This window comes from Felis catus, chromosome D2 (genome assembly GCF_018350175.1).
Source record: "Felis catus isolate Fca126 chromosome D2, F.catus_Fca126_mat1.0, whole genome shotgun sequence".
Classification (NCBI taxonomy): Eukaryota; Metazoa; Chordata; class Mammalia; order Carnivora; family Felidae; genus Felis; species Felis catus.
The window spans coordinates 19,707,499-19,719,327 of record NC_058378.1 but is presented as its reverse complement, the minus strand read 5'-3'; the positions used below and the strand labels follow the sequence as shown (position 1 = coordinate 19,719,327).

The 11,829-nt window shown below is 51.3% G+C and overlaps 1 long non-coding RNA gene and 1 pseudogene across 1 annotated transcript; one reads left to right on the top strand and one right to left on the bottom strand.

Moving 5' to 3' along the window:
- The first annotated feature begins 232 nt into the window (after positions 1-232).
- Positions 233-11,829, top strand: part of LOC123380768 — a 33,295-nt pseudogene continuing 21,698 nt past the window's right edge.
- LOC123380769 lies at positions 1,914-6,413 on the bottom strand. Its single transcript, XR_006586934.1, has 2 exons — positions 2,429-6,413; positions 1,914-2,117 (listed from the first exon to the last, which is right to left on the bottom strand). It is a non-coding gene; the product is annotated as an uncharacterized LOC123380769 (long non-coding RNA).

Genomic DNA, 11,829 nt, shown 5'->3' with positions numbered 1-11,829 from the left:
TTTTTATCCATTCTGATACCCTATGTCTTTTGGTTGGCACATTTGGTCCATTTACATTCAGTGTTATTATAGAAAGATAAGGGTTTAGAGTCCTTATGATGTCTGTATGTGTACAGTGTAGCCCCCAAAAAAGGGCTTCTGTGTTGGTGCACCCGAATCATCTGCAGAGACACAACCACCCACCCTTGTTGAGCCCTTTTGTGACGCTGCACCATTGTGGTCGCCAGGCTCTGGCTGCTGTGCTCCTCGGAGACGGTGGTGGAGGCACATCTGAGAAGAGTGTATCTGGACGAGTGAAGGGGTTAGGAGGAAATGTCGCTTACTTGCGCACTGTGGTTCCGGAAAGGCCTTTTCCGGAGAGGTCGCTCGGGAGCTGAGGCTGACCGAGCACTCTCCCAGCAGTCTGACTCCGAGGCCAAAGGCCGGGGTCAAGGAGGAGCTTGGCTTTCTTGTAAGCGATGGAAGGGGAAGAGGAGCCAGGTGAGGCACCAGGCAGCTGGTGTTGGGACAGAACCTACCCCGTAAGGAGTTGGGTTTTTAGATAAGGGCCTGGGGTCGTTGTGTCCTCAGGAGGAAGGACTGGCATGATGTTGTTGAATTTTTTGAAAGCTGGTGCTGGTTCTGTGTGGATAGTGGGTTGGGGGAGGAGACAAGAATGGATGCAGTGTGGACGTCATTGGGTAGAGTGGCTCCTTCTAATGTGTGGGTTGAGCTCTAAGATTCGTGTTCTAGGCAACAGGTACAAGCCCCTCACATCACCCATCACATAAAGCACAGGACAGTGTGCGTCTTTATATCCTTTACAGAACTACGTAATGTTTAAAAGCAGCGTGTGTAATTGTACGTGTGTGGGTACAAGGCGTACACTAAAGTATTCACCTGTTCTGGAGTGCGTGGCAGGCACTGTACTAGGTGCTGAACACTATGTGCTGCAGTTACCTCGCCCAGAGACGTATGTGGTTTTACGGAGAGCAATAGAAGGGCATGGGAGTGTGTGGTTCGGTGGAATAGGGGAACGTGTGCACAGTGCGGCTGCAGGATGGCCGTTTTGTCCCATGGGTCGGCGTGGGTCAGCCTCGGGGAGGCGGTTTTCCTTGGGAGGTTCGGCTGCCCTGAGTTCTCCTTCATGCACCCCGCTCTGTCTCCCGGATGCCTTTCCAAGCACCTCGTAGTGAAGCTCCATCTGGGCGGACTGTGGGCTCTTTGAGTTCCACACGGGCCACCACCCTCTTCCCCCCACCTGTGCCTCCTCCTGGGAACAGAGCAGCTTGCTCCCTGGTCCGGTGGTCAGAAGCCAGGGAGATGGCTTTGCCTCTTTCCTGCTCTTCCCTCTCCCTGCTGGTCCGTGGGTCCTGTGGCGTGGAGCTTGCCTGTCTCAGAGGCCATCTGTGAGGTCTCTGGAGATCTGTACCCTGTCATCACTCGGGTGGACTCGGGGAGGGGCCGAGTCCTGCGGTCTTCCCTGCGCCGGCCCCACTCACCTCGCAGCAGCTTGGCTGTGGGGCGGGGGGCGCCTCCTGCTGTGCAGAGATGCTGGCTTCCTGCCCCATCCGTGTACAATACGCCTCGCTCTCTGAGAATTCGGCCTTTCTTTCTGAATCTTTGTCCTGCCTGCTGGCCCTTAGGGCTGGGTGTTGCTGAGCAACTTGGTCACTAACTCCTTTGGGCAAACACGTATGCCTTGTGTACAAGGACCGTCAAAACTTCTCCTTTTCTGCTCCTAGGTTGCTCAGTCAGTTAAGCGGCTGACTTTGGCCCCGTCATGAACTTTTTCTTGGCCAGGGAACCCCCGAGACGGGCTGTGAGCTGACAGCCCAGAGCCTGGAGTCTGCTTTCAATTCCTTGTCTGCCTCTTACTCTGCCCGTCCCCTGCTGCTCTCCGTCTCTAAGAAATAAAGAATGACATTAAAAAATTAAAACAGAAAATCTATTTCTATTTTACTCTTTTCTGTTGTTCACAAAGGTCGTGCTTGCTTCGTTCTTCCCCAAGGATGAGTAGAGCTGACCGTAGAACAACTTGGTGTTCGGGGTTCCACCCTGCCCACAATTGAAAATCCATGTATAACGTTTGGTCCCCAGAACACTTAACTGTTCAAACTCTCCTGTTGTCCAGTAACCTGAGTAGAAACACAAACAGTGCATTAGCACCTGTATCTTGTATGTGTTATATACTATATTCTTCGAGTCAAGTAAGCTAGAGAAACAGTTTTACGTCACAGGGAAATAGGTGCACAGCTCTACGCTGCATGGATCCCTAAGTTTCTTCTCCGTTTGTTTCTAGAAGGAATTGTCTATCAGAACCCACATCAGTGCTGGCTCAGGTGACACACTACGCTGTTGTTACGTGTATCGTTAGCACTATGCATCAGAAATGGGAGGCATTGGAAAGATTCCTGTGTATTTACGGATGTCACAATTCATGCGTTACCAATGAAGGGTGAATGCTTCGTGATGGCCTGGTGTAATCAGTACGATTGCTTCGTCATGGCCTAGGAGAGACACGGGTGAATGCATGGTTACAAAGCTTTTCTAGCCTGCGGTTTTACAGCCAAATTCCTAATACAGTCTGGACACATTGTTACATTACAAAAACGGCCTGTGATAGTAGGCTGAGAGGCATTTTCTCTGGGCGGGGACAGAGAGGCCTGCCAGAAGGAAATGTCATTTTTTGAAAGCCAGGTTATGGAACAACACGTTATTCGTTTTATGTCAGATCTTATCCCCTTATGCCCATGTGAGGATAGGCTGTCCAAGTGCACACAAGTCTCGCACACGATGTTCCTCCTGATGAATGCTTAGGTGGTGGTGACACACATGCGTCCCGGGTGGCCTGGCTGCATGCTCCCTCGATTTTCACGCACAGACGTGTGGGTGGCAGGCGAAGTGGTTCACTGAGCACCTTGGTGAGGATTTGCTGTCTGGAAAGTGGCGGTGGGTCCTCACAAATGTGCTGATGCACAGACCTGCACGGGGTGGGGGGGACCCGCTAGATGGGGCAGTCTTGGGCCTTGGGGCCTGGCGGTATGGGGGTGGAGGCGGGCACTGTCTGTGCAGCTTTCCAGAAGGGCCTTTCTGTTCCTGGCCAATGTTTCCGTAGACGGCTGGCTGGCTTTAGTCCCAGCGCCCTTATCACGGAAGGGTCCATGTGGGAAAGGAGCCGAGACTGTGCCGGATCACTCCTGGTGGCAGCGTGCTTTCCAGCGACGCCACTTCCATGCCGCCTTCCTCGCCCTCCGTCTGCTTCGCCAGATCTCCTCTCTGTGGTGTCTTCTTCTGTGACCTCCTCTGGGCTTTTCTCTGTGCTGGTGACCTTCTGTAGGATACGTATTTTGAATCCCTGCATCCCCCAACTCTTTTTCTTTTTCTTTTTTTTCTTTTTGCCATATTCTCATTCATGAGTTTCCTGATTGGCTGTGTCATAGGTCCTGGAAATCACGCACGTCGTATGGACAGTCATCTCTAGCAGGGATTTCTTGATTGTGTTGGGCTTGATGGTTTCCCCAGAGTTTTTTGTAACGTCCCTTGGCATCTTCCTGACTTTCATAATGTTCCCTCTGTGGCGGTTCTCTTTGGTAGCTTTGACTGTCCTTCTTGTAACGTGCCTGTGTCATGAGCCTCACAGGTCCTCGTGGCCCCTGGTCCGCAGGCTGACTTAGACCCGCTGCGCTCCGGAGCGAGTGAGCCGCCAAGACACGTTTGGTGCTGACCCGTGGGGTTCTGGGTGGCCAGGACATTGTCCAATGTCAGAAGAACTTTGGAGGACAGTCCCTTGCTTTCAGCGTACTTCCTGAGTTGAGGGACAGAGCCGGGATGGAACTGGTCCAGGGCAAGGGCTCTGGTTGTGCAGCAGACCACTGGCCACTGGGACTTGTTGCCTTCAGGACCCTGGGGTGAGCTTCCTACACAGGGCCAGCCGCCCTGCTCACACCCCGCCCGTATCCGCTCAGTCGGTAGCTGCTTCACCCCTTCCTACCCAACATCTTGGCGCTCACTTGTCTTTCTCGTGAATAAATGTCGTTTGTGGCATTTTCCCCCCGACAGGGCACCTCCTTCTGCATGAAAAACCTGTGCAGGCAGCCATGGTCTCCTCACCTGATTTTCTTGGGTTTTCACTTTTTGTGTTGGAGTGGTTGACATGCGGTGGATGGTAGTTCCTGCTTCTCTGCAATCTTCTCTGGGGCGTCTGGGAAACTGTGTCCTTCTTCTTCGTGGTGGAGGCTGCTTCTCCTATCGTCTGGACCATTTCAAAGCCAAACCCCTTTCTAAAACCACCAAGCTGTCCTGTGCCTGCATTGAAATGTGCCAGTTTTCGATCCTTCCCTTCCTTCTGCCTTACGTCGTGATGTCAGGTCTTCACTTGTCTTGCAGTTTGAGTTGAGTCTGCAGGTGTGCCCGTCTCACAGCAGTCCTACATCCACAGAGATGCCACATCTTCCACACGAGACACAAAGATGTCTCACAAATAGCACCAGGTTTTTGCATGTGCTGGGGTAGCTGCAGCGAGAGCTTCGAGAATTTCCCTTTCTTTGTGTCTCCATGGTCCTCACGCTGGCCGGCTGGCAGCTGCAGCTGTGGACCTCAGTACATGTCAGGCCATTCAGCCTTTTCTTGTCATACCATGAGTCTTTTCTGCATCGCGGGAGCACGTCCAGCATCCCTGGGGACACTTCAAACGGGTCCCGGGCTGTAATTAAGGTTCATGGTATTGCCCTTATCACGGTGAAAATGACGCAGGAACCCTGAGAAATCACTTCTCCTGTGGTGCTTGATTTACTGGAGAAAGGAAGTGCTTACCAAGAGCTGAGTAGCAGATTCGTGGATTCGTGCAACACTTGAGGGGACCTCAATAGCAACAGGAGGTGGTGCACCCTTCCCCCAGAGGACAGCGTCTGCTACAGCTCGTGTTATGCGGTTAGGACTTAATCCTGCGTCTCCACATTTGTTTGCCTTTCCCTTTACTGCAAATTGTACCATGTAGGTACGGTCTGTTTCTGTGTGCAAAATGATACGTTTTATCTTGTTAGAGTAGGTTTGTGTATGTTTTCAGAGAGGAAATGCTCTAATAGCCTAGTATCTGCGTACATTTCATGCACTCCTGGCCTCCCTTTTACTTACTAGTTTTGATACTTCGTAGCTGCTCAGCTCATCTGCCAGTCTTTCCAAAAGTCACACATCTCCAGAAAAGTTTCCAATGTATTTATTGGAACAAAAATCCCCACATAGAAATGGGCCTGCACAGTCCTACCTCAAGGATCAGATAGGCTTCTGTGGGTTCACCTTGTCAAGTCAGATTGCAAGGAACGTGTTCAGTTCTGTGATAACATTCCCGTTGATTTGGAAAGGGTTAATTTATGAAAGAAATTGAAGTATGTCACCAGTTTGTACTTGGATTTTCTAGAATTGCTGAAATCAACATCTCTCTTTATTTGGAATGTCAGTTGTTAAGTGAACGTTTATCCCCTCGTTTGTCCTACAGAGACAAAAGCTCTGGGGCGCCTGGGTGTCTCAGGGCGTTAAGAGTCTGACTCTTGGTTTCAGCTCAGGTCATGATGTCATGGTTCAGGGATTGAGCCCTGCACCGGGCTCTGCGCTCGACTGACTGGAGAGTGTGCGTCCACCTCCTTGGAGCCCACCTGTACGCCATGTCCTGGGCGGGCGCTCAGTATTGTGGGAGAGAAACCCCACGCGGGGTGGTGGGCCCTGGCATCACTCTCCTCAGAAACCCTTCCTCCATAATATTTCCTGCTTGACTAAGGAAAGAAGTCGTAAACTCGCCCTTTCGTCAAGAGTCCTACCATCATTTTTGAAAAGTCCATTGGGTATGGTTGAGTCTGATTGAGCCAGGGGTTCAGGCTAAAACAGCAGCTTTTGAGTACCGTCAGCCTTTCCCCACTGCCGCTCCACAAGCCTGCTTGCCAGATGAGGCCAGAGGCTGCAGATGGGCAGGAGGCTTCTCGGCCTGTTGCTCCCGAGTCAGCAGAGTTCCTGAGTCCTAGACCTGCCAGGCACCTGAAAATGTCTGTCCCCTTGAGTGTCGGTCCCTCCGAGAATCCCCGGAACTCCTGTGGGTGGTGAGGAGGGGACTGGTGTGTGTGATGCTACTTGAGGGTGGTGGGTGCTGGGACTCTGGAGGGCCACGGAGGCCTGGTGTGCTCTGGTAAAGACCCCCTGTGTCTCTCCACTTTTGTCCCCTCTCCGACCCCAGGAGTGTGCAGCTCTCGCTGCAGAGCTCCACACCTGCAGGGAGCTACTCGTGCAGAGAGAGGAGGAGATCGCCAACCTGAAGGCGGAGAGAAACAACACCAGGGTCAGTAGGCGCACTGCCAGTGTCTTTAAACACAGGACACCATTCACTCCCCTTGTCCACATGTCCCCATGGAGTTGGCTGGGACCTATTTTTCTCAAACCTTCTTTGATCCGTGAGGAGAAGTAAGGCCATTTTAACACATTCGAGGGGGTGGCTCCCTACCTGGGAACTGAATTGAAGGGATTCAGACTTGGTTTTGCATTTGGTGAACTTGAGGCCCGGAATTGAAGGTGTTCTTGAAACACGGTGTTCCTTTTGCCTCTCCCGCCAGCTGCTGCTGGAACATTTGGAGTTCCTCGTCTCCAGGCACGAGAGAGCTCTTCAAAAAACCATGAGGGCGACAGGCGAAGACTCCGGCCGGCGTGTCCAGTGAGGCGGAGGTGCTCAAGGTCCTCAACTCCATATTGGAGAAGGACAAAACCGAGGCTGAAACGGTGTGCCTAGCCACGGCGGTTCTCAGTTTGTGCACATGCTGTGTGTTCTAGGCACACTTTGTGTGTTTGTGTGACTGGAGTTTCCTTTTCATCTTCTTGAATTCTTGTAAGAAGACAGGTCTGTATGGTTAAAAAGCAGTAGTTGGTGGAAATGTTGTGAGTATCGATTGGCTAGTACAAATTGCATAATGTAATTTATTTCGGGGAAGATTTGTCTCCAATGTAAAATTGAAAGCGGTTAACAAGCAAGTTTGTGAACCGGAGCATCCGTGAAAAACCTTACCAGCATTCTGTCATGTTATTTGAGTCGAAGGGGATCTTAGGGTCACTGTATAGTAAGGACTAATGAAACACCTCTGTGTACAAACTCAATCCCTTTGTTTCCAGGTGAGAGAGCAGCTACGTGTGGCACTGGAGGGGTGTAGTTTCGTAGAAGAAGAATTAGGGGCCACACGCAGAGTTCAGCTGCAGACATCATCCCAGGATTTGATTGGAGGGGGTTTCCTTTTTATCCATTGTTTTTAAAACAACATATGAAGACTAGCAGTGGGGGCCCTCACATGTTGCTTCCCTTTCTGAGTTTCAAAGGTGCAGAGCCAGATGAAAGAGCTCCTGGCTACCCTGTGCACTCTCGTGGCCAAGCTGGAAGAAGACCTGGACATCTCAAGGAAAGACCTCATCCTTTCTAAAGCAATGAACACCATATTACAAAGAGATGTCCGTGAAGTGAGTGTCATTTGAGATGGCCACGCCGTCGTCGAGCTAAACGTGGGGTGTTTGGTTCGGCCTTGCCCAGTGTGCCTTCGTCTCCCACGGGTTTTGAACGTTTGGAGTTTGGTAGAAGTAGCAGCAGAACGGGACGTGATTCTGGGGCCTGGGCGGGCTGCCTCCCCGTCTGCGTGGTGGAATCTGTCCTCCCTGGGCTCTCCCCTGCCGAGGCCTGGCGGGCAGGCGGCGGAGTGGCCTCGGGTGTGGAGTGTGGGCCACCTGAGCTTGGCCCATGCCGTGCTCTCGGTCCGTTTTGGGAACACACTCGGCACGTAGGAACCAGCGTGGTGCTGCCAGGTCGTTTCCGGGGGCACGACCTTGTGAGGGCGGCTCTGCCAGGGGCCGTCACGGCCGCCTCTGCCGCCCTGCCCTCCTCCCAGGGTTCCGTGCTCCTGGTCGTGGCGGTCAGAGTGAACGAGGGGCAGCCCGCTGGTCCTGGTGTAAGGTCATGGAGGAGTGCGGCCGCTTCTGCACGTGTGGTCGTCGATGGGAATCTGATCATTGTCACAGAAACTAGTAAGGGTAGGATGGTTTCTCTGTGCCTCCTCCTGTCACTGTGAGCTGCCCTTTGCGGACAGTCCCCGCACACCCCACCCCCAGCCCGGCAATGCCACCTCGGGAAGACCCTGTCAGACCCTCGAGGGTGTAAGTGCACGAGCAGTCTGTTTAGTACCTCAGTGTGGGTGAGATCGTGTCAGAATTTAAAACAAAAGTATTTGCAGAAATTCTATAACCCGTTCAGTGAAGTTGTTGTTTGGCAAAGGTGGGGAGAGACCCCTCAGCAGAGTTCAATATGCAGAGAATTTAGAAAATCATTTCTTAGGACTCATCACTTTCACTCCTGAGACTGCTGACATACATTGCTTAGTAAACACGGAGGACTGGAAGAGGAATCTTTCCGGTGTTGGACAAGAAACGCAGGGCAGGACCTTCTGGTTCCATTTGCAGTGTCAGACACCATGGGATACAATGTTGTTACAGGGTGAGGCTACAGAAGATGACTTCCAGTTATATGAAAGGTGGAGTTTGGCTTCCATTTGTTAACACTGCTGCTTCAACTTTGTGGTAATTGGATGAGATTTCATCCACCTTTTCCCCGGGAAAAAGGATGGTTGTCTCATGGTGTGTGCCTCCAGAGGCAAGTCGCCGTTCCGTGGAAAGCTGAATGATGTCCGGAGGCAACCGAGGTTGTGACTTCCGGGAGACTTTATTATCCGTTTGTCTTTGAACACATGGGAAAGAATAAGCCTGGGTAACTGGTCAGAATCCCGAGCAGCCTCCGCACTGTCGGCACAGAGCCTGACGCGGGGCGCCAACTCACAGAGCGGCACCGGCTGAGCCACCCAGGTGCCCCGAGGATGCTACTTTTCTGTTTGTTTGGAAAATGAGGATTTCGCCCGGGTTTTTGTGTCTGGAGTGTCTTAATGTGTCGTACGCTAACTCTTTCCCTGTTTTCCCTCTGAAATACCTGCTGTAGGCCATGGCCCAGACGGAAGACATGCAAGACAGGATCACTACCCTTGAGAAGCGCTGCCTCAGGGCACAGCACGAAGCCACCTCTCTGCACGACCTCAAGGATAACCTTGAAAACGAGATCGCAAAGAAGGACTCTCTGCATCGACAGGTCGTTGGTTTCGTTGAACTTCATTCCACTTTTATTAATTACAAGTCAAGTTAAGGACCAAGTGTCAATGTCAAGGTTTTAGGATCTTAGAATCTTGTGTTGACCAGCAGGGTTACTTCAACGTCCAGGGTTTAATTCTTTCGAATTTTACGAAGCATGTTATGGGGCTCCCCTCCTTGATTCCTTCTTTGTCTTGTCTTACATGCACGTTACTCTGTTGCCTGTTAGCACTGTTTCCAAAGGAGCAGGGAGTGGCCGGGATTGTGGAGGCAGCTGGCCATTTTGGTTAGTACCTGAGAACGGGGGGAATGGCAGGTGCAGAAGCACAGTCTGGCGTGAGGCTGTGAGACCCTGTGTTTTGGGAAGCAGCACGTCTCTTCCTTGGTTGTCTCAGGTCATCCGGCATTGAACAGGAAAACCACATCCAGCTTCTTGGAAACAGAGTGAGTTTGCCTGGTGTGTTTGTCAAATGTGTCAGTCGACCCAAAATGATAATCAAAGTGAAATACTAGGAAGCCATTAAAATGACATGGAGGAATGCTGTTTGAGAGCACGTAACATGTTCCAAGTCATGAATGTATAGGGCAGATCGTGAAATACTATGTGTACAGCATGTGATTTATTTTGGAGGGTTTTAAAGCATGATACGCGGTCTGTATATACACACAGAGCCATATGCACACAGAAGATGGAAGGAGTCTGTGGCAACACATGTTAACCTTGCAAAAACCTTACCTTATACATGATTTTTAAAATGATTTTATATAATTTTAATGTTTATTTATTTTTGAGAAAGGGAGCCAGAGTGAGAGAGAGAGAGAGAGAGAGAGAGAGAGAGAGCGCATGAGCAGTGGAGGGCAAGAGAGGGAGAGGGAGACACAGAATCCAAAGCAGGCTCCAGGCTCTGAGCTGTCAGCAGAGAGCACGAGGCGGGGTTGACCCCGTGAGCTATGAGATCATGACCTGAGCCGAAGGTGGACGCTTAACCGACTGAGCCACCTCGGCTTCCCTAAAAGTCCTTTAACAAAAAATCTCGTGTCTAAGTTTTCCACGTTGAAGTTTTCCACGTTTTTGGTCAAGAGGGAGAGTGTTTTTGTTGAATAATGGTACACTTCCAAAAAGAACTCAACTGGCATCAGGCATGCTCTCAGAAGCTCTGTGCTGGCTGATGTGCCCACCTCAGAATGTCCTATGTAGCGAGCCCTCGGACCCCAGTATAAATACGTTTACGAAGGGTTAGGTCCGAACCCTTCTCTCCTTAACTGGTCAGGAAGAGCGAGCAAGCTCCTCCAGAAGATGGGTTTTCTTTACTGTGTGGGAACTTTGTCTTTGGAAAGACTTCTTTGAAGATACTGAAGAAGAGCAAAGAGTTTGGCAAGACATGTTTTGCGTAGTGAAAGGAGGACCAAGGCAGTGGGTGACTCCTTGCAGAAAGGAAAGGTTCACTCTGAAGCACCTACCAAACTGTTGGCTTCCGTCAGAACTAACAGTAGATCTCTGCATTTAGATTTTGTTTCACTTTATTAAAAATGGAAACGGAGAGAAGACTTGCTACACTTTGATGCTTTGCCTTCATGTCCTAGACTGCGGATCAAAACCGCCAGTTGCAAGAGCGCCTGGAGGTGGCGGAGCGGAAGCTGCAGCAGACCCCGAGGAAGGCCAAGTCGCTGCCCGAGGTGGAAGCCGAGCCGGCCCAGAGGGAGGCCACCCTCTGCAAGGTGGGGCCCCCGTTTCCTTCTGGGTCCCATGGTGGGAATGTCATTTTCAAGGCGGTCCGTTCTCGTATCTCATTTCTCACCGGTAACGTCGGCGTGCCAAAGTCCGCGAACCAGCTGAGATCTGTTTTCGGGGCTACTTTGTCTGAGATTGGAATGCTTTTCAAACGGCAGGCATCATCCCCAGTTTTGTTCCCTCCGGTTTTGTCCGACGTGTGCTGTTTGCCGTTGGCTGCATCTAAGACTCACTGCTTTTCAGAGTTAAGTCAGCGACTCAGAGCTCAAGATAGTAGCCTTGGGCAAGAGAAGGACAGGGGTGCCTGGCTGGCTCAGTCAGTGGAGCTTGGGACTCTTGGTCTCAGGGTCATGAGTCTGAGCTCCCCGTTGGGTGTAGAGCTTCCCGAAGGAAAAAAAAAACAAAAAAGCATAGAATTTTTCTGAGAAATGAGAAAATCCTATCCTCTTTTAAACACAATCGTTTTTATTTAAAAAATTCTTAAATGTTCATTTATTTGACACAGACAGAGAGGGCGAGCCTGGGCACATACATGAGCAGGGGAGGGGCAGAAAGAAGGAGATAGAATGCCAAGTAGGCTCCATGCTATCGGCACAGAGCCTGACACAGGGCTCGAACGCCCAAACCTTGAGTTCATGACCTGAGCTGAAGCCAAGAGTCAGAACCCGACCGACTGAGCCACCCAGACACCGCTGTAAGAAATAAATCTTTAAGGAATTCACTCGGAGGTTCCACAAATAGAGTCGAGGAACATGCCAGACACAGTCCCTGCCCTCCCAGTTCTCACAGCCCTCACCACCCACGGACGAAGGCAGCAGTTGAAGAGGTAGTTTCCAGACATAATGTAGTCGGTGCTGGGATCGAGTGATGCACACAGGACGAGGGAGCACATGACTGGGCAGCCAGTCCGTCCTTCCAGAACCTGGGCTGAGGGAACCTGTAGCAGGGAGCCTGTCGGTGCTTCT